The sequence below is a fragment of the Notolepis coatsorum genome (assembly GCF_963971535.1).
Source record: "Notolepis coatsorum genome assembly, chromosome: 10".
NCBI lineage: Eukaryota > Metazoa > Chordata > Actinopteri > Aulopiformes > Paralepididae > Notolepis > Notolepis coatsorum.
The window spans coordinates 5,362,774-5,389,456 of NC_140174.1; the positions used below are offsets into that span (position 1 = coordinate 5,362,774).

General features: G+C 47.0%; 1 protein-coding gene across 1 annotated transcript in view; it reads right to left on the reverse strand.

Moving 5' to 3' along the window:
• stxbp4 (syntaxin binding protein 4) overlaps nt 1-26,683 on the reverse strand; it is a gene marked incomplete at both ends in the record, with an annotated part of 209,606 nt that overhangs the window by 96,460 nt on the left and 86,463 nt on the right. The window lies entirely within an intron of this gene.

Consider the following 26,683-nt stretch of genomic DNA (forward strand, 5'->3'; position numbering starts at 1 on the left):
TGTGTGTGTGTGTGTGTGTGTGTGTGTGTGTGTGTGTGTGTGTGTCGTAAGGGGTGTGATGTCAACGTTTGATTTGGTTTCAGCAGTCATGTGTCTGTCTCTCCAAGGTCCTCTTATTTAGCTCGTCATCGATGAGAAGCTCCCTCTGTGGTGGTTTAAACTTTACACAACCGCTTGAATCCTTTACCGCGGCGTAAAGGTCACGTTAAGACCATGAGCGTTACTGGGACGAGACGTGTACAGTTGTGTTGTGTGGATAATTTTCACCATCCACAGAAATCAACCCATTTACAGTTTGTGTTCATGTAATTGGTTGGACCCTGCTTAACACATTGGTCGCCTACAACGTCATAATTCGTTATTGCCCTGCCATGCTTTGAACGCCAACAACGTGATAATTCGTTGTTGGGATCAATATTAAATTTTTCATAATTAAACATTAAACATTCATAATTCATCCAGCCTCCCTGCGGGATTGCAGCTGCACCCTGTCTGATATTGCAACGCCTCAATACCGCCGCCTGGTGGATGATCGGGCGAGTTACACTCCACGCCAAACCGGAAGTGGCGCTGGTGCATCGAGGAAATCCCTCCGGCAGTAATATCTTGTTACGTGGGTCCAGACAAACACTCGAGTGCATGGGATCGCTTTCGAAACGCAATAATCTATATGATATCGGCGTTTATTGCGTCATACAAACGGGAAATAAATCTAGCAGATCGACGTCAAATAATTGTAATATTTTTCCTCCAGTCTCATCGGCGAACGGTAAGAGGAATCTAACGTTATTTTCAGCTTGATTGTCCATTTCTTTGTGTGCAATCCATCTGATCAATGTATCAACCCATACTAAATAAAGCCGTTAATGACGATCAAGGAATTATAAACGACCCCCCTCCCATGAAGCATAATGTATACCGATCATATACATTTGAATTTTTTTATATAGCGTGTATAGGAAAGAAACGCCAATCGATAATCTATCATATGCTTCAGGGCCTATAACTTGCGTTTTTGGAATTACAGCAGAAATTCTTAAAAACATACTTATATTCTCGACGGTATTACCACAACAATGTATGAATGGAAAAATATAACAATAATAATAATATAAGGTAAACATCTCCATAGGCTCACAGCGGTGGCAGACTGGACCCAATGATGGGTACAATGCACGGCCCCCAAATGTGTTAAAAGACTAAGCACTTTACAATTTGTTACACATTTTTTTTTCTCCCATTCACTCACACATTCACACACCGACGGCGGAGGCGACCAATTCGAGGTGCCAACCTGCTCATCGGGAGGAATTAGGGCTTAAGTGTCTTGCTCAAGGACACATCGACACGCTGCCCGGGAGGAGCGGGAATCAAGCCGGGAACCTCCGGATTGCCAGACGACTGCTCCACCTCCCGAGCCACTGTCGCCCCCCGCAAGAGTTAAGGGAAAGGTCAACAGCAGGGTAGTGAGACCAGGATTACTATGTGCCTGCCCCAGGATATAGTGTATGCTGGCCCCAGAGACTACAGACGATTGACTGTGTAATGGTGCATATGAACAGCTGTACGTAACCTAATCAAGGGGGAAGACTTGAGATAGGGCTGAACGATTAATCGATTTTATCGATGATGCAATTAGCAAAAAAAAATTTAAATAAAATCGTAATTTTTTAAAATTTTCTTTAAATTCTTCTTTAAACATTTTTTTACCAGGAAGTCCCATTGAGATACAAGATCTCCTTTGCAAGTTGTTGTTATTGTTGTAGGAACGGTGTGGGAGAGGGAGGTAAGGGGTTTTAGATTGTGTGTTGTGAAGTTTAGACTTCAGAGAGGGAGAGTAAAGTACAGAAAAAAAGGTACCGTTGGGTACCGGTATCGATTCCCAGGTAAAAATAAACAGTTTCAGGCTCGGTGTCCCGAACAGACCCAGTGCATAGGCCAGATGCAAGCCGCATTTTACAATAAACCTCTGTGGGGCTGCTTAAAAATAAAATTAATATAATCGCAATTCGATTATTTCCCAAAATCGTGCAGCCCTACCTGAGACACATGCGTTTCCCCCGGAGGATTGGCTGGGCATGCGTCTGGGTCGGTGCCTATTCCCTCCTTCACTGTTTCTTCTAAGCTCTCCTATAGGAGCGCTACTATGTCCTGGGCCCGCAGCCAGGGGCGTAGCTGGGGGGGGGTAGCTTAGGATGATTCCAAGGGCCCAGCACTGGGGGGGGGGGGGGCCCAAAAAAGTGCTAGAAAAAACTAGACATCACTCAGGTGTATTATTGATGCTCTCATTGATACTATGTTTGTTTCTGAAGTGTGTGTGTGTGTGTGTGTGTGTGTGTGTGTGTGTGTGTGTGTGTGTGTGTGTGTGTGTGTGTGTGTGTGTGTGTGTGTGTGTGTGTGTGTGTGTGTGTGTGTGTGTGTGTGTGTGTGTGTGTGTGTGTGTGTGTGTGTGTGTGTGTGTGTGTGTGTGTGTGTGTGTGTGTGTGTGTGTGTGTGTGTGTGTGTGTGTGTGTGTGTGTGTGTGTGTGTGTGTGTGTGTGTGTGTGAGTGAGATATATAGAGAGAGAGGGGGGGCTTTGGTAGACTATTGCATTGGTCCATTCATTGAAGATGAACGCAATGCGACATCCTTTACTAGGCTCACCCACCAACAGTGCAGGTGCTGAACTGCTGATCCGAATGTATAGGTAAAAAACATATTATGCGTTTTCATCAATAAAAAAATGGCCAAAATAAATTCTGCTCGCGCGCTCGCATTCACTGGGGGCCTACAAATACATTCTTTCATGGGGCCCAGAATCTGGAGCTACACCCCTGCCCGCAGCACCTGGGCTTATGATGGGAGAGAAGTCTGGAAATGGGAGACCGGTCCGAGGAGGAAGTCTCACGACAGCGTGCTGTCCGTTTCACCTGCCATCTGCAGCGCGGAGTTCTTCACCACCTGCGAGCTGACACCTGTACTTCTACCAAGCTTCTGTAGTGTATCTTTATTATATGAACCAAACTGCTTGTTCATATTCTGTGTGTATGTTTGGTATTTTAGTTTGAAGCATCTGGTGGAAGTGGGAGGAAGAAAAATAAAATAAAATCGAACCCTAACTAACCTTACTGTCATGCACTTGTCCTAATATACTAACCTACACACTGTAGCACTCAACACTTTGATGAACATTGTTACTCAGCTGATAGAGTTGTGCCCTTCCTGATGACTTGTCGTACAGAACTTGTAAGTCGCTTTGGATAAAAGCATCAGCTAAATGACTAAATGTAAATGTTAATGTAAATGTGACCAGGATGTGAGAGATGTTATTTCTTCTCTCAGAGCACGTTGTGGCTCCACGTGGGAACGGACCAGCCTTTTAAGTCCATCTCCATCGGGGCTGCTAACCAGGTGTGGTGGGCCATCGCCAAGGACGGCTCTGCCTTCTACAGGGGTTCTGTGTCGTCTCAGAGCCCAGCGGGTCAGTAGGAGAACCCTGGAGAACCTTCAGATATTCTGGCAGGGAGCGCAGTAGATATTTATGTGCTGTCAACCATAGCCAACAGTAAATATCACTTCTTAACACATTGTGCGCCATAAACGGCGTAAATCGTTATTGCCTGCCATGCGTTGAACGCCAACAATGGCGTATCACGTGTTTGGGATCAATATTTCATTTTTTTCGCCATGGCATTCATAATTCATCCAGCCTCCCTCCGGATCGCAGCCGGACCCTGTTCTGATATTGCAGACTTGTGAGTCGCTTTGGATAAAAACGTCAACTAAATGACTAAATGTAAATGTAAATTAAGTGGTGACCTATGAACTATTCTTTATTAACCTGTAGGTTCAACTTACAATACGTGTCAATACTGACCAAAGAGACGGTGAGTGTCAAACCATCTGTGTGGAGTGTTTTTTCAGGAGGTTTGTTGTCACAAAGCATAAAAAGGTGTCGGACAACTCAAGAGAAAAAAGGTTCCAAATTTTTCCGCCAGATTGTCTCATCATTGTAAGTTAAAGATTTTCGGTGTACATTCGATAAACTTTGTTGAAACTGCATCGAACCCGGAGTCCGGCGCGGTCTTTTCATTCTCTTCAAAACAATACTCAACACTTCCCCAAGCTAAGTAACGTTACTCTCCCTCTATGCATGTGCTTTTGGATGTTAAGCTGTGGACAGACATGCCACTGCTTCGGTTCTCCCTCGACAGGTGGACTATGCTACTATCAAGACGAGTGGCCGGAACCCCCCTTGAGTATCACATTGTCGGGGCTAACTGTAATGGCCTATATTCTATTGTAGTATTATTGTCTGCCAACCCAGGGTCAGTGGCTTTTATCCCCCTCTACCTCCCCTCTCAGTAGGCTGTCTCCCCCGTATTTGTACCTCACCTCCCCCCCCCCCGTTATCGTATTTTAGAACAAGTAAGCTGAATAACCAGGTAGTATTTTTAGCCCCTTGTGTCTTTCCCATTGTTACCCCCTTAGCGTACACGGTTGTTGCCCCCTTAGCGTACACAGATCCCCAAGGTGCTCCATTAGTTGGTGATAGGGGTGTCTCTGTGACCATGGCAGTGCAATTCTTCTGCCCCAGTGGCCACTGAGCGTGTAGTAAACTGTTGCATGTTGAATAGCAAAGCACAGGCCATTGCGTGAATGCCACCCTGCTTGCCAATGCTCAGCGTAGCCCTCCTCGCTTTTTGTTTGGGCGTGTATCAAGAGTGGCCCTTTCTGGGCACCCAAGTGGCGACCCATCTAACGCGCTGCGTCGCGAAGCGGCCGACACGGGTTTGATTCCCGGACCCGGCGTCCTTTGCCGAATGTCTTCCCCCTCCGCTCTGTCTCCCGTTCTTCCTCTCTCTCTCCCTCTACCGGACTGCCCGGTAGTACAAACAAATAAAAATCGACCAAAAACATAATGAAAAAGGCCCTTTCTTGGGCCTGCTGCTAGGTATAGCATTTATTCACTGTGTGTTTCCACAGTGTAAATGGCTTGCGTAAGTCCGACATCATTAGTAAGTGTAAAGTATACTAACCCCTGCCATTTTGGTGTAGACTTGGCCGTCGATGCTAGTTTATCCCTTTCCCTGCACTGCTGCCTCGACATCAGTTTTATTCCGAATCCAGCAATTGACGACCTGGATCGCTAAAGGGACATTTCCCCAAACTCTTTTTTTCCTTGTGATAATTTAATTCTGCAAATCTGTGCTGCAGTAAAGCTGAAGTCTAAATGTAAAATGTAAACTGTGACAAGTTCTTGTCCCACTGCAAGCTTCATGTATGACACAATGGCAGTAGTGTAGTGCAGATTGTTTAGTGCTGAATTACTGTCCAGTATACACACCTGCTCTCCCGACAACATTTTTGAATACAGTAATGTTCTCTCAACATTTGGCTGCACCCTTCGACCAGCCTCAGCCATTGTGAGGCCGTGATTGACAACATGGTCCACAATTGACAGATTTTGACAACTAGTTCAACATTTTTGTATGTAATGACTCAAGCAATGAAATGAGGACTATTAGTTTTATAGGGAATGACTATTCAGCAGGCATAAGTATAGTTAATTTTGACTGACATGACATAAGCAAATGATAATGTTATAAAACAGCAGAGAATTGTATGAAAGCAATTGATGCATGTCCAAAAGCATTTGCAATTTGTTCGGAGGAATGAGAAACTGCTACTATGATGTGCACAAATGACCAAATGTTGTGGAGGTTGAACTAACAGTTATGAGAACTTTAATTCTGATCAGAGAAATGCACCAAAGCAATTGAGAAAAACTGTAATTCGGCAAATTAAGTCTCTTTGTTCTACCTTTCATCTGCTGTGTCTGTGTCACTGTTTGAGAAGCCACTACCCTGGGTCGGTTGGACTTGGCAAACTTAGGAGTGGAACAGGGTCCAGCTGGTTGTGAGTAAATACACAAGTAAATGCTTTTCTATGATGCCAACCCTGTCTTTGTCAAGGTGGACCCGAAGCCATCTAGATAGATAGATAGATAGATAGATAGATAGATAGATAGATAGATAGATAGATAGATAGATAGATAGATAGATAGATAGATAGATAGATAGATAGATAGATAGATAGATAGATAGATAGATAGATAGATAGATAGATAGATAGATAGATAGATAGATAGATAGATAGATAGATAGATAGATAGATAGATAGATAGATAGATAGATAGATAGATAGATAGATAGATAGATAGATAGATAGATAGATAGATAGATAGATAGATAGATAGATAGATAGATAGATAGATAGATAGATAGATAGATAGATAGATAGATAGATAGATAGATAGATAGATAGATAGATAGATAGATAGATAGATAGATAGATAGATAGATAGATAGATAGATAGATAGATAGATAGATAGATAGATAGATAGATAGATAGATAGATAGATAGATAGATAGATAGATAGATAGATAGATAGATAGATAGATAGATAGATAGATAGATAGATAGATAGATAGATAGATAGATAGATAGATAGATAGATAGATAGATAGATAGATAGATAGATAGATAGATAGATAGATAGATAGATAGATAGATAGATAGATAGATAGATAGATAGATAGATAGATAGATAGATAGATAGATAGATAGATAGATAGATAGATAGATAGATAGATAGATAGATAGATAGATAGATAGATAGATAGATAGATAGATAGATAGATAGATAGATAGATAGATAGATAGATAGATAGATAGATAGATAGATAGATAGATAGATAGATAGATAGATAGATAGATAGATAGATAGATAGATAGATAGATAGATAGATAGATATGGGTTTCTCAGATTGATATCCTTGTATTTCATCACAGAATTGTGATATTTATGGGCCATCTCTCCATCAAACAACAACAACAACAACAACAACAACAACAACAACAACAACAACAACAACAACAACAACAAAACTGTATTACAGAGTGATGTTATGATAAATGAACTAAATGACTGATGAATATATTATGAATATAAAAAGTAAACCTACACGAAGAAGATAAGGACCATGAGCGCTGTCTTTGACTAATCCCCAACTGTTTCCTTGGCAACGGTGTCTGCAGCTGTGTATCCAAGGACTGTGGGAAGGTGCCTCTCTTTTTTTCTATTCCCTGTCCATTCAGATTCATAAAAAGAAGCACAACGTGTCCGTGACTAGATCACTAGTAGACAGTACTAGTATTACAGAACCATTACGCTTTGGCCTTGATTGTCTAAGAAAATGAATACTGGTCGCAGGTTTGTTTTGAGTTCACGCCGGGACAGATTCTGATGTATGACTAGTCTCTCTCTCATAAAATAAGACACCTGTCCCAGATTGTCAGGATGACACAATAAAGTTAAACTTATATCATTGTTCTCATATTTTTATATTCAGATACAATTGTATTGCCTATATTTATGTCTTTCTACTACTGTATTACCCTGCCCATACCTGTACCCCCCCCCCTCCCCCCTCCCCGCCATGCTGCTACTGTATGACGCCTGAAATTTCCCCAAGGGGATCAATAAAGGAATATCTAATCTTATTGTGATCCTTGATGGAGCTAAAATGACAGTGGTATGATAATAGTGGCAGCCAGCCTCAAGACATAAATACATCAACATCAACGTTCAATTTGTTAAACCCCTCATCCAACGTGGTAAAACCCACAACATATTTATAGGCAAAATGTATTAAAAAATTATATTTATTCCTCTGTGCAACCTTACTCCTTCACTTGTTCTTCTAGCGTGTTTTATTATTATTCTTTTTAACTTTTCTCTTGAAGCTATTAATGTACTTTTAATAGATAATGGCAACTAGGGCTGTCAGTTTATCGCGTTAATTAGATTAATTAATTACACAGCAATTAATCTTTTATTAGTTTTTTTTTTTTATATTTTTTTATCTTATTCATTCCATAATAACGTAGAATACACATTTACAGACTTTTTTTTAATATGGTCCATTTGCATGTTCTTGGTATCTGATTCTAGGGACATCTATGGACCTCAGGGAATGTATTCCCAGTGTCAGAAATACTGTGTCTGTTACTAGGCTTGAGTCAATTGTAATGAACCAAATGAGAATATCAATAAAAAAATGTTTTATCTTTGACTGTGAATAACACCATGCTAACATTTACCAGACCTGAAAAATCTAAGCAAATTAATAAATGGAAGATGATTAAACTGAAGGTTGTGTATAGATACAGTACTGAATTCTGCCATCCGGACACATGCCATTTGAAATATGATTATAGAATATAGAATATCAGGCCTAAAATGGTTATGCGATTAACATGCGATTAATTAGATTAATTAATTACAAATCCTGATCATTTTCTTTAATCGCCTGACAGCACTAATGGCAACATACACCAAGCACATAGCCCAGAGTGTCTGCCTACCTCAAACTTAAAGCTGCACCATTTGAACTACTATTAAAATGCTGGAATATTATCTATAACCTCGACATAAAATCACCCTTTGAAAGAAAGTGAACCAACATCATGCTTAAAGGAAGCTTCTTTGGAGGCTTCTTTGTATAGTAAAGGTGGTGGGAGGATAGGTTCACTACAGCCAAACGTTTTAGTTTCAAAACAGCAGTCCTCCAAGGATACAGTAATTCTTCATTCAATACATCATACTAGGGCTGGCGATATAACGATAACGATAAATATCGCGATATATTTTAATAATCGATATCGAATATCGAAATAAAAAAGAAATCGAAAAATCGTTTTTTTTTTTTTTTTTTTGACCTGCAACAGGGCAGTTTTAAAACCAGAGACAGTGGACAGACTTGTCTTTCTTGCCTGCAACTTAAAGTAATGGCTTTGCTTGTCCAAATGACAATACTGACCAAATTGAGATTTATTTTTCTCTTGTCCATTTATTTTGTTTGCTTTCTAATTTAAAATACATTTTGAAACCGTCTGTACACAGTAGGTTATGTGTGCTAGCAGAACTAGTCTCCAGTCACGAGTCACGGTGCACATGTGCGGTGGTTTGTCCACCAAAAAAGCACCAAAAGATCGATAAATAAACTAGCAGAGCCAGAACTGTTCAACTCCCCTGGAGCCACAGCCAGCAGAGAAGCCAGTTTACTTTCGCTTTCAAACCAGCTGCAGCCTGAGAACTGGAGTGTGAGGGTGTAACACTGAAGATGGCGGCAATGACAAAGAATTGCTGCAAAATAAACATACATCTGTTGTTAAAAAAAAGATATTATAACAATTCGATAATTATCGATATCGAGAAATATGATAACATTATCATATCGTTATCGCGATATGATTTTTTTCCATATCGCCCAGCCCTACATCATACTTTATTTAGACTTTTCAGAGCTTTAAACCACCTTTTAAATCTAGAGAGATACAGGTTAGCAGCACGTGATCTGGCCCTGGATCCATGAGTGTCATTTAATACCTCCATGGTGAAAATAATTCAAAACATACAGTACTTGGGAGCTCTGCTGCTAATTACCTGTGTGTCTGTGTGTGTTTGCTCTACACAGGGAGTGGTTGTGTGTGTCCTGCAGACTTTTGCGTAACTAACGAACGGCAACCGCGGGATTAGAGGGTTTCGTCAGCGGTTGGGCCCAATACTTGTTTTTGTACTCACATGATCAACAATGATTACCATTAAAAAAAATATTTCTCTTTCAATGTCTTTCAACAGCAATATAACTTAGCCTGGTCCCTGTGTTTGTAATCAATTCTGATTGTTTTCAATTTTTTATTTTAATATAATTTTTTAATCAAGTTGTACAGGAAGCTGTATACCTCTGTATAATTATGAAGTTCATTGAAGAGATCAAGTTGCCTTGACCTTTGACCCCTGTCAATGTAACTAGAAGCAAGCATTGCTAGTGGACCTCAGAAGATCCTTTATTGAGAGGGAATAAGGGAACCAGGACAGAAGACAGTTCACTTTGGATGGGAGAACTTTATTTGCAATGTGTACAGTTTCAGATGGTTATTCAACATACAGAACAGCCAAGAGACAAACACCTTGATCTTGTCAAAATATAGCATAGTGGGTGTAAGTGTGTCCACACTGTACACACAAAACATTTACAACCCCATTATAAATCAATATTCAGAACTGAAATTATATTACATACTGTACCAAAACTATTGTAGAAAATATACAAGTGTGATACACAGTGTTGTATAATATTTGTAATCATAAAAAAAATAAAAAATAAAGACTATGTAGGCTACTGTGGTGTTTCCCCCACTTGAATTGTTAAATTAAGGGAAATATATTACCATGCCTTAATTAAATAGAAACCACAGAATTGGTTGGATTGTGACGCTAAGGCCGATACTTACAACAGCAATGAGGTATAGAGTGAATATGCAGTTGTAAAGAGTCCTTTGAGAGTCTATTCATGTATGCCTCGTCGCTGTTTACAAACATAGCGTATTCGAGCCAATCAGCAATACCAACTGAGTCATGTTGCAATTCGAAACTGGCCCCTACAAATGTCCTAACCCAGTTGTACAGTAAATGACCAAGTATGGCTTTGTCAGTATTCCAATGTACAGTGTACAGTGTGTGTGTGTCCCCCCTACCCACCCCCCCCCCACCTCCAATGTACAGCTCCCAACCCCACCCCTCCCACCCAACCTCCTCCAATGTACAGTTTTTACGTCAAATGTATATACCGTACTTTTCGGACTATAAGCCGCAGCTTTTTTACCCATTTTTCGACCCTGCGGCTTATATAACGGTGCGGCTTATATGTGGACCAAACCCGAAAATGTAAAAATCGAAATATTGCTTTTTTTACTGCATTGAAATGTTATTTATCTGTTCCCTTATTAAATATGCAACTTGTTTGTTGAAATGTTAATAAATGGGAGCTTCCTCAAACAGCCATCTCTTTCCCGACAATCCCCTCTGTGCACGAACCCTACATATGGTAATTAAACATTAAAACACCTGCGGCTTATAGTCCAGTGCGGCTTATATATGTACTGTACACATCATTCAATTTAGCTGCTGCGGCTTATAGTCAGGTGCGGCTTATAGTGCGAAAAGTACGGTACACTCTTTTTCTGGACACTTTTGTATCACAAACAGTACAATATTTGCTAATCTGATATGTCATAAATGTATAGATGTAGCAGTACTGTCTATCTGTATGTCATGTATGTCATATATGTTATGATGAATTGAAAATGGGGGACCCTGATGTAAACAAGACGAAAGTCTTTCTCTGGTCTGCATCCCCTTAACAATTGTATATGTATTGAGCTGTAGTGTACTGTACCCATTCTGCAATCTGTTAATACACTTTTCAATCAATCAATCAATCAATCAATCAATCAATCAATCAATCAATGTGACTAAACCATGGCACTCCCCTGACTAAAAATGGTTTAAAAACTAAAACAGATGGATGTCATTTTGCCAAAATAGCATGGCTGTGAGTGTGAGTCTTTCACATTTTACACATCTAGCTTTGGCATGGATTGATTGTTTAGATCCATAGCATGGCTAACAAATGCAAATAGGTTGTAATCTGCCCCGTTGTTCTGACCAGGATTACGTTCCTTCCTGCCCCGGTGATGTGCGCGAACACTGAGTCTGGTGTATATACGGCAAACAGGTCTATCTATACCTCAACTACTATACTACCACTAAATAACAATAAATAGTACACTGTAAAAGAGTAACTGTAAAATATTAAGTGTCTGAGCTATCATGCGTTTGCATCATATGGCAATCGGCTATATAAAGTCTGTTTTTGTGGTGCCTGTGTGTGTGTGTGTGTGTGTGTGTGTGTGTGTGTGTGTGTGTGTGTGTGTGTGTGTGTGTGTGTGTGTGTGTGTGTGTGTGTGTGTGCAATTTTCATAACGCGATAATTTGCTGTGTAATTAATTAATCAATCAATCTAATTAACGCGATAAACTGACAGCCCTAATATAAACTGACTGAACCTACTGTCACCGTTGTGACATCCAGTCCCCTGTTTCTCTGTCCATCCAGTCCCTGTTGTCTCCCCCTCCTATAGTCCCTCCTCTCGTGTTTCCTCCCAGGTCCAGCAGATGTCCCCAGTGTTTTCCCATAACGTTGTGACGTGTCTCGACCTGCCCCAGCTGTTAACTGTAATAATCACCGCCAGCTGTTTTCGATTAGCGTCCCTCTTGTATTCACGTCAGCTTCCTTAGTTAGTCAGTGTCTAGTCGTCTAGTTCCCGTTACCCCTCCTGTCCCCTGCGTTCCTGCTACTACTACACTGCTGTCTGCCTCGTGTTTCCAGTGGTAGTGTTTATCCGGTTACCAGTTTACTTTAGCCAGTTAGTCTTGCCCTGTTCTGTCATCCCGTATCCTACAGTACCCGTGAACCCGTCTGTCATCATTAAATGTCCACTTTCCCCCCAGTTACCTGCCTCTGCATCCTTTCATCTCTGCACTTGGGCCCGCAATCCTGAGCACCAGTGGAGGTCCAGTAAGCTACATTGTGTTACTGAGTGTAGTCTGGAGTCTGGTCCTCTGAGGCTCCAGGGGTGGCGGTTACGGTTAGACACCACAGGCTGTGGTTGGTGCGCTGGCCGCCCAGCGTCCCTTTGGTCGCAGTCGCTATTCCTCCATCTTCCAACCTGCTGCCTCCCCGCCCACCTGTTCCCTGTGAGGCCCTGTCTGCCTGGTGCCCTGCCCTCCTCTCTGCCTGATGCCTGTTCCTCTGCAGCCGCTGACTGCGGAGCTAGCCCTAGGGGTGGCTGACTGCGGAGCTAGCCCTAGGGGTGGCTGACTGTGGAGCTAGCCCTAGGGGTGGCTAACTACGGAGCTAGCCCTAGGGGTGGCTGACTGTGGAGCTAGCCCTAGGGATGAGTGACTGTGGAGCTAGCCCTAGGGGTGGCTGACTGTGGAGCTATACACAGCCACTGGCGGCTGTTGGAGGGGAAACCACTTCAGCTTCAGTATCTCTCCTTAAAGCATCGGATGTCCAGCGCCTCCTCCTTCAGCCCTGGCCTCTACTCTTCCACCTCCTCCTTCAGCCCCGGCCTCTACTCTCCACCTCCTCCTTCAGCCCCGGCCTCTACTCTTCCGCCTCCTCCTTCAGCCCCGGCCTCTACTCTTCCAGCACCTCCTCCTTCAGCCCCGGCCTCTACTCTCCACCTCCTCCTTCAGCCCCGGCCTCTACTCTTCCACCTCCTCCTTCAGCCCCGGCCTCTACTCTTCCACCTCCTCCTTCAGCCCCGGCCTCTACTCTTCCACCTCCTCCTCCTTCAGCCCCGGCCTCTACTCTTCCACCTCCTCCTTCAGCCCCGGCCTCTACTCTTCCACCTCCTCCTCCTTCAGCCCCGGTCTCTACTCTTCCACCTCCTCCTCCTTCAGCCCCGGCCTCTACTCTTCCACCTCCTCCTCCTTCAGCCCCGGCCTCTACTCTTCCACCTCCTCCTCCTTCAGCCCCGGTCTCTACTCTTCCAGCACCTCCTCCTTCAGCCCCGGCCTCTACTCTCCGCCTCCTCCTTCAGCCCCGGCCTCTACTCTTCCACCTCCTCCTCCTTCAGCCCCGGCCTCTACTCTTCCACCTCCTCCTTCAGCCCCGGCCTCTACTCTTCCACCTCTTCCTTCAGCCCCGGCCTCTACTCTTCCACCTACTCCTCCTTCAGCCCCGGCCTCTACTCTTCCACCTCCTCCTCCTTCAGCCCCGGCCTCTACTCTTCCACCTCCTCCTTCAGCCCCGGCCTCTACTCTTCCACCTCCTCCTCCTTCAGCCCCGGCCTCTACTCTTCCACCTCCTCCTCCTTCAGCCCCGGCCTCTACTCTTCCACCTCCTCCTCCTTCAGCCCCGGTCTCTACTCTTCCACCTCCTCCTCCTTCAGCCCCGGCCTCTACTCTTCCACCTCTTCCTTCAGCCCCGGCCTCTACTCTTCCAGCACCTCCTCCTTCAGCCCCGGCCTCTACTCTTCCACCTCCTCCTCCTTCAGCCCCGGCCTCTACTCTTCCACCTCCTCCTTCAGCCCCGGCCTCTACTCTTCCACCTCCTCCTCCTTCAGCCCCGGCCTCTACTCTTCCACCTCCTCCTTCAGCCCCGGCCTCTACTCTTCCACCTCCTCCTCCTTCAGCCCCGGCCTCTACTCTTCCACCTCCTCCTCCTTCAGCCCCGGCCTCTACTCTTCCACCTCCTCCTCCTTCAGCCCCGGCCTCTACTCTTCCACCTCCTCCTTCAGCCCCGGCCTCTACTCTTCCACCTCCTCCTCCTTCAGCCCCGGCCTCTACTCTTCCACCTCCTCCTCCTTCAGCCCCGGCCTCTACTCTTCCACCTCCTCCTTCAGCCCCGGCCTCTACTCTTCCACCTCCTCCTTCAGCCCCGTCCTCTACTCTTCCACCTCCTCCTTCAGCCCCGGCCTCTACTCTTCCAGCACCTCCTCCTTCAGCCCCGGCCTCTACTCTTCCACCTCCTCCTTCAGCCCCGGCCTCTACTCTTCCACCTCCTCCTCCTTCAGCCCCGGCCTCTACTCTTCCACCTCCTCCTTCAGCCCCGGCCTCTACTCTTCCACCTCCTCCTTCAGCCCCGGCCTCTACTCTTCCTCCTCCTCCTTCAGCCCCGGCCTCTACTCTTCCACCACCTCCTCCTTCAGCCCCGGCCTCTACTCTTCCACCTCCTCCTCCTTCAGCCCCGGCCTCTACTCTTCCAGCACCTCCTCCTTCAGCCCCGGCCTCTACTCTTCCAGCACCTCCTCCTTCAGCCCCGGCCTCTACTCTTCCAGCACCTCCTCCTTCAGCCCCGGCCTCTACTCTTCCAGCACCTCCTCCTTCAGCCCCGGCCTCTACTCTTCCAGCACCTCCTCCTTCAGCCCCAGCCTCTACTCTTCCACCTCCTCCTCCTTCAGCCCCGGCCTCTACTCTTCCACCTCCTCCTCCTTCAGCCCCGGCCTCTACTCTTCCACCTCCTCCTCCTTCAGCCCCGGCCTCTACTCTTCCACCTCCTCCTCCTTCAGCCCCGGCCTCTACTCTTCCACCTCCTCCTCCTTCAGCCCCGGCCTCTACTCTTCCACCTCCTCCTCCTTCAGCCCCGTCCTCTACTCTTCCACCTCCTCCTTCAGCCCCGGCCTCTACTCTTCCACCTCCTCCTCCTTTAGCCCCGTCCTCTACTCTTCCACCTCCTCCTTCAGCCCCGGCCTCTACTCTTCCACCTCCTCCTCCTTCAGCCCCGGCCTCTACTCTTTCACCTCCTCCTCCTTCAGCCCCGGCCTCTACTCTTCCACCTCCTCCTCCTTCAGCCCCGGCCTCTACTCTTCCACCTCCTCCTCCTTCAGCCCCGGCCTCTACTCTTCCACCTCCTCCTTCAGCCCCGGCCTCTACTCTTCCACCTCCTCCTCCTTCAGCCCCGGCCTCTACTCTTCCACCTCCTCCTTCTTCAGCCCCGGCCTCTACTCTTCCACCTCCTCCTTCAGCCCCGTCCTCTACTCTTCCACCTCCTCCTTCAGCCCCGGCCTCTACTCTTCCACCTCCTCCTTCAGCCCCGGCCTCTACTCTTCCACCTCCTCCTTCAGCCCCGTCCTCTACTCTTCCACCTCCTCCTTCAGCCCCGGCCTCTACTCTTCCACCTCCTCCTCCTTCAGCCCCGGCCTCTACTCTTCCACCTCCTCCTTCAGCCCCGGCCTCTACTCTTCCACCTCCTCCTTCAGCCCCGGCCTCTACTCTTCCACCTCCTCCTCCTTCAGCCCCGGCCTCTACTCTTCCACCTCCTCCTTCAGCCCCGTCCTCTACTCTTCCACCTCCTCCTTCAGCCCCGGCCTCTACTCTTCCACCTCCTCCTTCAGCCCCGTCCTCTACTCTTCCACCTCCTCCTTCAGCCCCGGCCTCTACTCTCCACCTCCTCCTTCAGCCCCGTCCTCTACTCTTCCACCTCCTCCTTCAGCCCCGGCCTCTACTCTCCACCTCCTCCTTCAGCCCCGGCCTCTACTCTTCCACCACCTCCTCATTCAGCCCCGGCCTCTACTCTTCCACCTCCTCCTTCAGCCCCGGCCTCTACTCTTCCACCTCCTCCTCCTTCAGCCCCGGCCTCTACTCTTCCACCTCCTCCTTCAGCCCCGGTCTCTACTCTTCCACCTCCTCCTTCAGCCCCGTCCTCTACTCTTCCACCTCCTCCTTCAGCCCCGGCCTCTACTCTTCCACCTCCTCCTTCAGCCCCGGCCTCTACTCTTCCAGCACCTCCTCCTTCAGCCCCGGCCTCTACTCTTCCACCTCCTCCTTCAGCCCCGGCCTCTACTCTTCCACCTCCTCCTCCTTCAGCCCCGGCCTCTACTCTTCCACCTCCTCCTTCAGCCCCGTCCTCTACTCTTCCACCTCCTCCTCCTTCAGCCCCGGCCTCTACTCTTCCACCTCCTCCTTCAGCCCCGGCCTCTACTCTTCCACCTCCTCCTCCTTCAGCCCCGGCCTCTACTCTTCCACCTCCTCCTTCAGCCCCGGCCTCTACTCTTCCACCTCCTCCTTCAGCCCCGGCCTCTACTCTTCCACCTCCTCCTTCAGCCCCGTCCTCTACTCTTCCACCTCCTCCTCCTTCAGCCCCGGCCTCTACTCTTCCAGCGCCTCCTCCTTCAGCCCCGGCCTCTACTCTTCCACCTCCTCCTTCAGCCCCGGCCTCTACTCTTCCACCTCCTCCTTCAGCCCCGTCCTCTACTCTTCCACCTCCTCCTTCAGCCCCGGCCTCTACTCTTCCACCTCCTCCTCCTTCAGCCCCGGCCTCTACTCTTCCACCTCCTCCTTCAGCCCCGGCCTCTACTCTTCCACCTCCTCCTTCAGCCCCGTCCTCTACTCTTCCACCTCCTCCTCCTTCAGCCCCGGCCTCTACTCTTCCAGCGCCTCCTCCTTCAGCCCCGGCCTCTACTCTTCCACCTCCTCCTTCAGCCCCGGCCTCTACTCTTCCACCTCCTCCTTCAGCCCCGTCCTCTACTCTTCCACCTCCTCCTTCAGCCCCGGCCTCTACTCTTCCACCTCCTCCTCCTTCAGCCCCGGCCTCTACTCTTCCACCTCCTCCTTCAGCCCCGGCCTCTACTCTTCCACCTCCTCCTTCAGCCCCGGCCTCTACTCTTCCACCTCCTCCTCCTTCAGCCCCGGCCTCTACTCTTCCACCTCCTCCTTCAGCCCCGGCCTCTACTCTTCCACCTCCTCCTCCTTCAGCCCCGGCCTCTACTCTTCCACCTCCTCCTTCAGCCCCGGTCTCTACTCTTCCACCTCCTCCTTCAGCCCCGTCCTCTACTCTTCCACCTCCTCCTTCAGCCCCGGCCTCTACTCTTCCACCTCCTCCTTCAGCCCCGGCCTCTACTCTTCCACCTCCTCCTTCAGCCCCGTCCTCTACTCTTCCTCCTCCTCCTTCAGCCCCGGCCTCTACTCTTCCACCTCCTCCTCCTTCAGCCCCGTCCTCTACTCTTCCAGCGCCTCCTCCTTCAGCCCCGTCCTCTACTCTTCCACCTCCTCCTCCTTCAGCCCCGGCCTCTACTCTTCCACCTCCTCCTTCAGCCCCGGCCTCTACTCTTCCACCTCCTCCTTCAGCCCCGGCCTCTACTCTTCCACCTCCTCCTTCAGCCCCGTCCTCTACTCTTCCACCTCCTCCTTCAGCCCCGGCCTCTACTCTTCCACCTCCTCCTTCAGCCCCGGCCTCTACTCTTCCACCTCCTCCTTCAGCCCCGGCCTCTACTCTTCCACCTCCTCCTTCAGCCCCGGCCTCTACTCTTCCACCTCCTCCTCCTTCAGCCCCGGCCTCTACTCTTCCACCTCCTCCTTCAGCCCCGGCCTCTACTCTTCCACCTCCTCCTTCAGCCCCGGCCTCTACTCTTCCACCTCCTCCTTCAGCCCCGGCCTCTACTCTTCCACCTCCTCCTTCAGCCCCGGCCTCTACTCTTCCACCTCCTCCTTCAGCCCCGGCCTCTACTCTTCCACCTCCTCCTTCAGCCCCGGCCTCTACTCTTCCACCTCCTCCTCCTTCAGCCCCGTCCTCTACTCTTCCACCTCCTCCTTCAGCCCCGGCCTCTACTCTTCCACCTCCTCCTTCAGCCCCGGCCTCTACTCTTCCACCTCCTCCTTCAGCCCCGGCCTCTACTCTTCCACCTCCTCCTTCAGCCCCGGCCTCTACTCTTCCACCTCCTCCTCCTTCAGCCCCGTCCTCTACTCTTCCACCTCCTCCTCCTTCAGCCCCGGCCTCTACTCTTCCAGCGCCTCCTCCTTCAGCCCCGGCCTCTACTCTTCCACCTCCTCATTCAGCCCCGGCCTCTACTCTTCCACCTCCTCCTCCTTCAGCCCCGTCCTCTACTCTTCCACCTCCTCCTTCAGCCCCGGCCTCTACTCTTCCACCTCCTCCTTCAGCCCCGGCCTCTACTCTTCCAGCGCCTCCTCCTTCAGCCCCGGCCTCTACTCTTCCACCTCCTCCTCCTTCAGCCCCGGCCTCTACTCTTCCAGCGCCTCCTCCTTCAGCCCCGTCCTCTACTCTTCCTCCTCCTCCTTCAGCCCCGGCCTCTACTCTTCCACCTCCTCCTTCAGCCCCGGCCTCTACTCTTCCACCTCCTCCTTCAGCCCCGTCCTCTACTCTTCCACCTCCTCCTTCAGCCCCGGCCTCTACTCTTCCACCACCTCCTCATTCAGCCCCGGCCTCTACTCTTCCACCTCCTCCTTCAGCCCCGGCCTCTACTCTTCCACCTCCTCCTTCAGCCCCGGCCTCTACTCTTCCTCCTCCTCCTTCAGCCCCGGCCTCTACTCTTCCTCCTCCTCATTCAGCCCCAGCCTCTACTCTTCCTCCTCCTCCTTCAGCCCCGGCCTCTACTCTTCCACCTCCTCCTTCAGCCCCGGCCTCTACTCTTCCACCTCCTCCTCCTTCAGCCCCGGCCTCTACTCTTCCACCTCCTCCTTCAGCCCCGGCCTCTACTCTTCCACCTCCTCCTTCAGCCCCGGCCTCTACTCTTCCACCTCCTCCTCCTTCAGCCCCGGCCTCTACTCTTCCACCTCCTCCTCCTTCAGCCCCGGCCTCTACTCTTCCACCTCCTCCTTCAGCTCCGGCCTCTACTCTTCCAGCGCCTCCTCCTTCAGCCCCGGCCTCTACTCTTCCACCTCCTCCTCCTTCAGCCCCGGCCTCTACTCTTCCTCCTCCTCCTTCAGCCCCGGCCTCTACTCTTCCAGCGCCTCCTCCTTCAGCCCCGGCCTCTACTCTTCCACCTCCTCCTTCAGCCCCGTCCTCTACTCTTCCACCTCCTCCTTCAGCCCCGGCCTCTACTCTTCCACCTCCTCCTCCTTCAGCCCCGGCCTCTACTCTTCCACCTCCTCCTTCAGCCCCGGCCTCTACTCTTCCACCTCCTCCTTCAGCCCCGGCCTCTACTCTTCCACCTCCTCCTTCAGCTCCGGCCTCTACTCTTCCAGCGCCTCCTCCTTCAGCTCCGGCCTCTACTCTTCCACCTCCTCCTTCAGCCCCGGCCTCTACTCTTCCACCACCTCCTCCTTCAGCCCCGGCCTCTACTCTTCCACCTCCTCCTTCAGCCCCGGCCTCTACTCTTCCACCTCCTCCTCCTTCAGCCCCGGCCTCTACTCTTCCACCTCCTCCTCCTTCAGCCCCGGCCTCTACTCTTCCAGCGCCTCCTCCTTCAGCCCCGGCCTCTACTCTTCCACCTCCTCCTTCAGCCCCGGCCTCTACTCTTCCACCTCCTCCTGCCTTCCTTCCTTCCTTCCTTCCTTCCTTCCTTCCTTCCTTCCTTCCTTCCTTCCTTCCTTCCTTCCTTCCTTCCTTCCTTCCTTCCTTCCTTCCTTCCTTCCTCCCTCCCTCCCTCCCTCCCTCCCTCCCTCCCTCCCTCCCTCCCTCCCTCCCTGTCTGCCTGCCTGCCTCTGTGCCTGTTCCTCGCTCCCTCTGTCTCCAGCCCTCCTTCCTGGTCTCTGGGCGCTCGCCCACCGTGGCAGGGCTCTCCTTCCTGGTCGACCTGGCGGGGCGTTGCCCCGTTTTCGCTGTTCGTCTCACCCCGTTGTTTCTCCCCCTGGCCTAGTCCCTCCTCTTGTGTCTCCTCCCAGCAGGTGTCCCCCAGTGTTTTCCCAGGTGTTGTGACTCAGTTAGTCCGTGTTTCCGTTACCCCTGTTCCCCTGTGTTCCTGCTACTGCCGTTTGCTTCATGTTCCAGTTACAAGTGTGTTTATCCTGTTACCTGTTTAGTTGAGCCAGTTAGTCTTCTTCCCCCGTTCTGTCATCATCATTAAATGTCCATTATTGGTTTTCTCCCCGGTCACCTGCCTCTGTCTCCTTTTGTCTCTCTGCACTTGGGTCCTCTACCACCGCAATCCTGACAAAGCATCTGGAGGTAAGCTACTGTACATTGTCACTTTGAGTGTAGTCTGGATCACAGGACTGCGACTGTGGGTATAATAAGCGCGCCATTGGCCGACTATTTCAGTCGAAGATTCTCCTCCTCTTCCGTTATCTGCGACACTATTTTGCAAGGGCGCCGTCGCTGCTTTAGCCGCGCCCAGGATGATTGTGATTGGTTTAAAGTAGGGCTGTCAGTTTATCGCGTTAATTAGATTAATTAACACTTTGACTGCCGGGACACGTCTTTTCACGTCTTTGCTGGCCATGCTAAAGTTGCCGGGGGACGCTGTACAGCGTCCTTATATCAATATTTCAAAAATCTGCGATCGGATTCATATTCCCCCTCCGCTGGCCTGAGATCCACCAGCAGGACCCACTGAGCTCTCTGGCGGTTCAGGAGCGCCATCTGGTGGCCGATCGGCGCAATCGCCACACAGGATATTGAATAGAGGTTGTCATGACGACCGTAGTACTTCCGGGCGCTCGCTATGGTTCATGGGACTCTGGCTCGTCACGCTACACGGTGATCGATTGGCAATAACTCGATAAACAACATGATTTGGACGTATATACCATTATACAAGCTGGAGATGGACCGGGTAAAAATATATCCCATAATGATCAAATTTCTACTCGACGATGATCGCCCAACGGCGCGCGGAGACTGGGGTGAGTTTCAGCGTGTAACGTTACCGTCTTAGATACTAACTGCTATTATCAACATTTGACCCACATTAGATGATTGGTATAACGCTGCCCACGGAATTATAAACGCCCCCTCGCCCATCCGGTCAACATCAGATGACGTTTAGTAACTTCTAGAAGTACGTCTAGTTGGAATTTTTTATATCGCGCTGATTGCCATCAAACTGTATTTCATCATCAATATAATGCATTTGGGGCTATATATCACGTTCTGGAGAAAGCTGCAGAAAGAGATGAAAACATACTTATACATTAGACCATACTTTACTATGAATATGTGAATGAAAAAGTTTAACGTTGCTACACAATGAACAATACATATAGGACTTTGAATGGGCCCTAATAATGGCAATGTAGCAATAGAATTTAAAAAGTTATAGCCCTGCAAAGAAGGGGACTTTCTCCATAGACAAATAGCGCTGGCAATCTATGGTATATCATTAATTTAACCCAAGGCAACCAAAGTGTTAATTACACAGCAAATGATCGCGTTATGAAAATTAACTCAAAATTAATTACATTTTTTATTTTTTTTTAATCTTTTTTTTATCTCATTCATTCCATAAGAACGTAGAAGACACATTTACAGACTTTTTTTTAATATGGTCCATTTGCATGTTCTTGGTATCTGATTCTAGGGACATCTATGGATCTCAGGGAATGTATTCCCAGTGCCAGAAATACTGTGTCTGTTACTAGGCTTGAGTACATTGTTATTGTAAAATGAGAATATCACTTAAGTTTTTTTTTTATCTTTGACTATGAATAACACCATGCTCAAATTGACCAGACCTGAAAAATCTAAGCAAATGAATAAATGGAAGATGATTAAACAGAAGGTTTTGTAGATACAGTACTGAATTCTGCCATCCAGACAAATGCCATTTGAAATATGATTATAGAATATAGAATATCAGGCCTAAAATGGTTATGTGATTAAAATGCGATTAATTAGATTAATTAATTACAAATCCTGTAATTAATTAGATACATTTTTTTAATCGCCTGACAGCACTAGTTTAAAGAAATGCAAACAAGCCAGAGCATTTTCCCCCCTATAGCAGAATGATAACAGGTTCAGCGAGACCCCTCTCTGGCGCTGGCAAAGCGATATCGTGTGGAGAGAGGTCTGGCTACGCGAGACTACTTTGAGTGGAATACATGTATCTAGGCAACGAAGGCACTCATCAAATGAATCAGATTTGATTTAGGGGGATAGACAGTTAAAATATGCAAACACACACACACACACCTTGTGAATCCAGAATTGGACTGACCTACTTTACCATATCATCATTTCAACACACACTCTCTCTCTCTCTCTCTTTCTATAACACATAACACATGCAGACACACACATGTACACATGCACACGCACACATACACACACACACGTACATACACACACACAGACATACACAGACACGTACACACACACTCACACACACATACACACTCACACACAGACGTACACACACACACACACACTCACACACACTACACTCTCACGCACACACAGACACACACCACACACACACACACAATGCCAGACCACTGGTCCAAAATCACTACTACTAATCACAGTTTGATCTACCCAAACCCATTGTTTGTTTGTTTACCTCTGATATACTGTAGCTTTTCAATGACAAGATTGGGTAATTGTGTCAAAAGGTCTACATAATGTATTTATAATTGCATAATATTTTGTCATACGTTTTTTTTTAGAACAATCACTACTAAATGATTGTAGTGATTGTTAAATTTATCATGTTATGAAATTGAATGATTATTTTTATAAAATTATGCAAATAATGTAATAATGTATGCAAAGGTACTCCCAGGCGGTGTGCACATTTTTCAATACATGAAAGAAAATATGATTTGAGAGACATTTGTAAATTTAGCTAGTGTTCAAAAAGCTAAGAAAGGGATTAAAAGGAGATGTATTTCTATTGTTGGGGTTAACTTGTAGAAGATTCAAGATGCAAGATTGTTTATTGTCATGTGCACAGTTAAACAGACAGTTTTCCGTACAATGAAAATCTTACTTTGCTAGTCCGCCCTTCACACAAAATCACACAATACTTACATTTACAATTTAACAATGCTGATATACATTTAATAAGAATGAGTCATTCGCTTTTGGTTTAAAAAAAATTAAATAAAAAGGTTTGTATAGCTATTTTTTAAGATAACAAATGTGAATAATTCTTTTTTTGTTATTCTTTTTTAGAATACTGTTTTGGAGTCTTAATTTAGTTAAGAATATAGGACAGGCATATATAAGCATTATACTTCAGCCTGTACCTTTTCAGTCACTGATCAAATATTGTTGAATGATTATGCATATTGTATTGTGTGTGATGAGTGAATAAAACTACTACTACTAAATGGTTATTCATGCTGTACTGTAACTGGATGGAGAGCACATGTATACAGTATCCTGTGACCGAGACTGATATAATAGAGCAGCAGTCAGTCAGCCTTTATCACACTGAAGTATCCAACCTGTTTTTTATCCGATATATATAATATTATGTATAATATATGTTGTCTGTCAGAAATGTACCCACCATTTTCATTTTATATTATTTCCCTAAATATTCTATAGGGAAAGAAACGGGTATACAGTAGCACTACAGAGATACAGTAGGTGATTTCAGGAAGGATATTCATTTTTATGGTGTACATTTTTCCCCATTGTGAGAGTGGGAGATGTTTTGTTATTGTTTGTCTTTAATTAGGTTGGACATGTTAAGTTCAGGAATCTGGCTCATTTGTATTAAGTATTTGATACCTGCTGGAGACCAGATTTTCCTCAATTTATTTGTATAACGTTAGAGATTGTCTGCAGGACATTTTGATAGTGATTTGGGGGGGATTTGTAACTATTAAAATAATCTATGAAAATGTTTAATTTGTCTTTGCCTTTATTAATCCCTTGAATCTTTTAATTTGCTCCGATTAAATGAGCTAGGGGCTCTACAAAGAACAAATAGTAAAGGGGATACAACACAACCTTGGTGGGTCTTCTTGCAAGAATTTGTATATTTTAAAGAACATTCTTCTCTTTAAAACATGTATGGAAAGACACCCCCCCCCTGGGAAAACAGAGAGCAGGAAATACTATTTATGAACAAAATGTCCACTATTATCTATCATCATCATCATCATCATCATCATCATCACCACCCACGCTATGCATAAAATATATAGGTCCGCGGAGAGGCACGCTGAGGAGGCTGTGCAAATTACAATGGCATCTCTCTCTCTTTACCTAATATTTTGATTCCATCCTGACATTTTCAGTTGGAAGGGCAGTCTATATGCGTAACGAATTTCTTTCCATTTTATTTTCAAAAAGGGCACTTTTTTTATGAGGCTCAAAAAGGCAGGTGCTCAAGCACCCCTTGGGCTCTATGTGTGCACGTGCCTGCGTTACGCATATAGACTGCCCTTCCAACTGAAAAATGCAGGATAGAATCAAAATATTAGGTAAAGAGAGAGAAATGCCCCGTATTCCATTGCAGTTTGCACGGCCTGCTCAGCGTGCCTCTCCGCGGACCTATATATTTTATGCATAGCGTGGGTGATGGTGATGATGATGATGATGATAGAAAACGCTGTGGCGCATACAGTTGAATGCTGGTATTACACTCACTGAGGGACACGAAGAAGTCAAGTCCGATGGGATTTGGGAATCTCAAATACAAATCGGGATTGGAATAAAAAATGCATTTATATTAAACAATACAGAATATACAGCACTTCTTGGGGTCTGTAGGGTAAGCACTTATTCCCTCCCCCCTGAACATTTATGGAGATGTATGGACCTTTTAAGTCAGTGATAAAAGTGTCTTTCAAGGATAAGTGAGCTCCTGCACTGATTATTATAGTTCAATATTCAATATTTGATCACCAAAACCCCCCAAAAAGCATAAAAAGGCCCCTCCCCCCCCCCCCGCCCGAAAAGGGCCCTTAAAAATCGTGCTTGCGCGCTACGCGCGCTCTTTTGAAGACACAGACCTTCAAAAGAGGCACCCTTTTCAGCATTTGAGCACCTGCCCCTCTAAAGTCCTGTGCACGTCCCTGCTGCCCTTTGTGTGTCAGAGGTCAGCAGAGAGCACCGTAGCTCCGGGTCCGGGGTCATGGGGTTAAACACTGGACACAGGAGACCGTCGTGAAGACTCAGGCGTAGTGCCCACACAGTACAATTCACCGGAGGGATCAGTAGTCGTCTTTATTCTCAATAAACAACAGTTGTTATTGTTGTTGGCCATGCAGATGAAAGAGAGATCGTATCAGATACCCGGCAATAGACTTTTCATGAGTTATTTACAGAGCAGATAATATCATAATAAAGATGACAGCTGCATTCCAAGTGAATAGTGACATGCCACCTTAACCTCTTCCATTCAACCTTTAACACCTTATCCTCACACGTTTTATCATGTACATTTGGGACATGTACATTTCACTGTATGTCCCGCATTTCACTGTATGCCCTGGTATGTATGTGACAAATAAACCTCTTGATTCTGATGTGTGTGTGCGCGCAGGTGCGCGTGTGTGTGTGTGTGTGTGTGTGTGTGTGTGTGTGTGGGTGTGAGAGAGTGTGTGTGTGTGTGTGTGAGATACACATATCTGTTAAGTGATAACAATGTTGCTCTACGTTGTTTCTCAGGCTAGGCTACTGCACAAATACAAGCATTCTGTCACCCAAGCACGTACAGCTAAACATACATTAACAAGATAATGAGATTGTGATATACTGTATATTGTTATCTAACCGTTGGTATATGACCGAATTGAACGAGTATATTTAACCACAGCTATTCACGGATGAGATCAGTGTTGTCAGACGCTGGTGAGGGCAGTGTTAAAAGAACACGCCAACATTTGGGGAAATTAGCTTCTCGTCTTCTCCAGAGAGAGACAAGAAGATTGATACCAGTTTCCTCTCTGTGTGTGTTCAGTAGAAAGCTATCTGGCTGCACGTTAGCCTAGCTTAGCACAATGAATGGAAGCGGACAGTGCCTAGACAACTTTCTACAGAACGCACAGAGAGGAAACTGGTATCCATTTAAGAGACCCATGTACATGTCGAAATATTTCCCAAAGGTCAGTGAATTCCACGACCACAACACCAGAGGGAGTTCCACAAATCATGTTCAACCCAGATTCGGCTCAAACAAGGGACTAAACATGTTTCGCAATTATGCCACAATAATGTGGAACGCCCTACCCACAGGAATGTGAATCCCTACCCTCCTTCAAAACCGCTCTCAAAGAGCACCTACGGGTGGCCGCAATTAGAAACTGGCCCCGGTAAATGTCAACCCCCCCCCCCCCCCCCCCCCCCCCAACCCCCCCCAACATACAGTTTCTTCCCCTTCGGATGTATATTTTTTTATGCTATCTTTTTCTTAGACAGTACTGTACATTTGTATGTCTTGTATGTCATAAATGTCTCGATGAGTTGAAAATGGAGGACCCTGATGTAAACAAGACGAAAGTATTTTTCTGGTCTGCATCCTATTAGCAGTTGTTTGAATGACAGAAACAAGACTATAGTGTTTCATGCAGATTGAGAAAAAAGAGAAAACACACAGTAGGTCCACAGGGTACAGAACACTGAGGAGAAGAGAGGAGGAACGTGGGCGACACTT